The sequence below is a fragment of the Artemia sp. Qi Xiang Cuo genome, chromosome 17 (genome assembly GCF_049724085.1).
Source record: "Artemia sp. Qi Xiang Cuo chromosome 17, ASM4972408v1, whole genome shotgun sequence".
NCBI classification, from domain to species: domain Eukaryota; kingdom Metazoa; phylum Arthropoda; class Branchiopoda; order Anostraca; family Artemiidae; genus Artemia; species Artemia sp. Qi Xiang Cuo.
This window is the reverse complement of record NC_142810.1, coordinates 27329342-27334140: the sequence shown is the minus strand read 5'-3', so window position 1 is coordinate 27334140 and position 4799 is coordinate 27329342.

Here is a 4799-nt window from a genome sequence, read left to right as displayed (position 1 = left end):
AGTATTCTTGGTAGATTATTTGATTCTTTTTTGTTCATTTTGATTTAATGGATTTCTTTACTTAAAAAAAAAAAATCTTATTTGGTTTGTTTTGTTCGTTTCGTGTTTCATTTATTTATTGATACTGATTTTTAGTAGTTGTATTCTTGGTAGATTATTTCTTGATAGATTAGAGTATTGATATTAGAGTATTGGTAGAGTATTCGTGGTAGATTATTTGATTCCTTTTTGTTCATTTTGGTTTAATGGAGTTCTGTACTTTAAAAAAAAAAAAATTATTTTGTTTATTTTGTTACTTTTCGGGTTTCATTTATTTATTGATACTGATTTGTGGTAGTTGTATTCTTGGCAGATTATTTCTTGATTGATTAGAGTATTGGTATTAGAGTATTGGTAGAGTATTCTTGGTAGATTATTTGATTCTTTTTTGTTCATTTTGGTTAAATGGAGTTTTTTACTTTAAAAAAAAAAAATTATTTTGTTTATTTTGTTCACTTCGGGTTTCATTTATTTATTGATACTGATTTGTGGTAGTTGTATTCTTGGTAGATTATTTCTTGATAGATTAGAGTATTGGTATTAGAGTATTGGTAGAGTATTCTTGGTAGCTTATTTGATGCTTTTTTGTTCATTTTGGTTTAATGGAGTTCTTTACTTTTTTTTGAAAAAAATTATTTTGTTTATTTTGTTCGTTTCGGGTTTCATTTATTTATTGATACTGATTTGTGGTAGTTGTATTCCTGGTAGATTATTTCTTGATAGGTTAGGGTATTGGTATTAGAGTAATGGTAGATTATTCTTGGTAGATTATTTGATTTATTTTTTTTTTTTGTTCATTTTGGTTTAGTGGAGTTCTTTACTTTAAAAAAAAAAAACTTATTTTGTTTATTTTGTTCGTTTCGGGTTTCATTTATTTATTGATACTGATTTGTGGTAGTTGTATTCTTGGTAGATTATTTCTTGATAGATTAGAGTGTTGGTATTAGAGTATTGGTAGAGTATTCTTGGTAGATTATTTGATCTTTTTTGTTCATTTTGGTTTAATGGAGTTCTTTACTATTTTTAAAAACTTATTTTGTTTATTTTGTTCGTTTCGGGTTTCATTTATTTATTGATACTGATTTGTGGTAGTTGTATTCTTGGTAGATTATTCGATTCTTTTTTGTGCATTTTGGATTAATAGAGGTCTTTACTTTATTAAAAAAATTTATTTTGTTTAATTTGTTCGTTTCGGGTTTCATTTATTTATTGATACTGATTTGTGGTAGTTGTGTTCTTGGTAGATTATTCGATTCTTTTTTGTTCATTTTGGATTAATAGAGTTCTTTACTTTAAAAAAAAAAACTTATTTTGTTTAATTTTTTCGTTTCGGGTTTCATTTATTTATTGATACTGATTTGTGGTAGTTGTGTTCTTGGTAGATTATTTCTTGATAGATTAGAGTATTGGCATTACAGTATTGGTAGAGTAATCTTGGTAGATTATTTGATTCTTTTTGTTCCTTTTGGTTTAATGGAATACTTTACTTAAAAAAAATTATTTTGTTTATTTTGTTCGTTTCGGGTTTCATTTATTTATCGATACTGATTTGTGGTAGTTGTATTCTTGGTAGATTATTTCTTGATAGATTAGAGTATTGGTAGAGTATTCTTGGTAGATTATTAAATTCTTTTTTGTTCATTTTGATTTAATGGATTTCTTTACTTTTTTTAAAAAACTTATTATGTTTATTTTGTTCGTTTCGTGTTTCATTTATTTATTGATACTGATTTGTGGTAGTTGTATTCTTGGTAGATTATTTCTTGATTGATTAGACTATTGATATTAGAGTATTGGTAGAGTATTCGTGGTAGATTATTTGATTCCTTTTTGTTCATTTTGGTTTAATGGAGTTCTGTACTTTAAAAAAAACTTATTTTGTTTATTTTGTTCGTTTTGGGTTTCATTTATTTATTGATACTGATTTGTGGTAGTTGTATTCTTGGTAGATTATTTCTTGATTGATTAGAGTATTGTTATTAGAGTATTGGTAGAGTATTCTTGGTAGATTATTTGATTCTTTTTTGTTCATTTTGGTTAAAAGGAGTTTTTTACTTTAAAAAAAAAACTTATTTTGTTTATTTTGTTCACTTCGGGTTTCATTTATTTATTGATACTGATTTGTGGTAGTTGTATTCTTAGTAGATTATTTCTTGATAGATTAGAGTATTGGTATTATAGTATTGGTAGAGTATTCTTGGTAGCTTATTTGATGCTTTTTTGTTCATTTTGGTTTAATGGAGTTCTTTACTTTTTTTTGAAAAAACTTATTTTGTATATTTTGTTCGTTTCGGGTTTCATTTATTTATTGATACTGATTTGTGGTAGTTGTATTCCTGGTAGATTATTTCTTGATAGGTTAGAGTATTGGTATTAGAGTAATGGTAGAGTATTCTTGGTAGACCATTTGATTTTTTTTTGTTCATTTTGGTTTAATGGAGTTCCTTACTTAAAAAAAAACAAACTTATTTTGTTTATTTTGTTCGTTTCGGGTTCAATTATTTATTGATACTGATTTGTGGTAGTTGTATTCTTGGTAGATTATTTGATCTTTTTTGTTCATTTTGGTTTAAAGGAGTTCTTTACTATTTTTAAAAAACTTATTTTGTTTATTTTGTTCGTTTCGGGTTTCATGTATTTATTGATACTGATTTGTGGTAGTTGTATTCTTGGTAGATTATTCGATTCTTTTTTGTTCATTTTGGATTAATAGAGTTCTTTACTTTAAAAAAAAAAAAAATTATTTTGTTTAATTTGTTTGTTTCGGGTTTCATTTATTTATTGATACTGATTTGTGGTAGTTGTGTTCTTGGTAGATTATTTCTTGATAGATTAGAGTATTGGTATTAGAGTATTGGTAGAGTAATCTTGGTAGATTATTTGATTCTTTTTTGTTCCTTTTGGTTTAATGGAATACTTTACTTAAAAAAAAAATTATTTTGTTTATTTTGTTCGTTTCGGGTTTCATTTATTTATCGATACTGATTTGTGGTAGTTGTATTCTTGGTAGATTATTTCTTGATAAATTAGAGTATTGGTATTAGAGCATTGGTAGAGTATTCTTGGTAGATTATTTGATTCTTTTTTGTTCATTTTGTTTATTGGAGTTCTTTACTTTTTTTTAAAAAACTTATTTTGTTTATCTTGTTCGTTTCGGGTTTCATTTATTTATTGATACTGATTTGTGGTAGTTGTATTCTTGGTAGATTATTTCTTTATAGATTAGACTATTGGTATTAGAGTATTGGTAGAGTATTCATTGTAGATTATTTGATTCTTTTTGCTGATTTTGGTTTAATGGAGTTCTTTACTTTTTTTTAAAAACTTATTTTGTTTTTTTTGTTCGTTTCGGGTTTCATTTATTTATTGATACTGATTTGTGGTAGTTGTCTTCTTGGTAGATTATTTCTAGATAGATTAGAGTATTGGTATTAGAATATTGGTGGAGTATTATTGGTAGATTATTTGATTCTTGTTTGTTCATTTTGGTTTAATGGAGTTCTTTACTTTAAAAAAAAAAAACTTATTTTGTTTATTTTGTTCGTTTCGGGTTTCACTTATTTATTGATACTGATTTGTGGTAGTTGTATTCTTGGTAGATTATTTAATTCTTTTTTGTTCATTTTGGTTTAATGGAGTTCTTTACTTTTCTTAAAAAAAAAAAATTATTTTGTTGAAAAAGTTTTTTTAATTAACCTAAAAAAACAAAAGAAAAACCAAAGATAAACAAATCATCTTTATCTTTTCAGGTTTCATGCTAATTCCGTCTTACAAAACTTATTTGTAATTTGGCACATGGTTCCAAATTACAACTACCAATCTAGATGGTAAACGACTGTACAGGTTATTATAAGTTTCTTTTCTTTTTAAACCAATGGATAAATTAAGGGCGTCAATTGCAAGCAGACTTTTCAATGGATTTATGACGACCCTGTGTCGCTGGAAAAGTGAGCTAGTTAATAATTGGAGCATTCCAACTGAAATTAATTGAACTAAATTTCGTTTATCAAAATTAATCAGTTATATGTAGCGCGTTTAAGCATAAAAATACTACTTATCTGTCAAGACTGATTACTTAACCATAGCGTTTGCTAAGACATAAATGACATCAAAGGCTAGGATGTTTACTACTTGAAACGGTCTTGATTAGTTGTTGGATAACTGTCCCTTTTTGTTCCCTGCGCATTTTCTTTTTTGAAGTGATTGAATTACTTGTTTACAGTGGCTATCCTAGGCATGGGCCAGGCCCCCCCCCCCCCGGTTTATTTGACATCCCATATTAAATTCCTTTTGTTTGTTTTTTTTACGCTCCAGTGGTATACCTTGGTCCCTCAAATTACAAGTTCTATAACTGCTACTACTTGTTTACATATGGCGTCACTTATCCTCGCTTGTCTTACATTTTCTAAAATTAGTATGTGTAACTTATCCGATAACTAATCCAGACCATTTCAAATAGGAATCCTGCTAAAGTCTGACACCACTTACACTTCGCGAAACATTAAGAATAAGTAATCGGGCTAGTCAGATAAGTAATCTCGGTATGCTCGAAGGCAGTAAAAATTCAGGATAAGTGAACCTAGAACGAACTAATTGTTTAATTACAGGTAAACTAGTATTTATGTAAATTCCAGAACATAAACTATGATTCTTGATATTAGACGTGATTTTCAAAGACATTTTAAAACTTATGGAGAGGACTGCCGGAAAACTTATCAAGGAATATCAGAAGGATTTGACTTATAGCCGCCGTTTTCTTA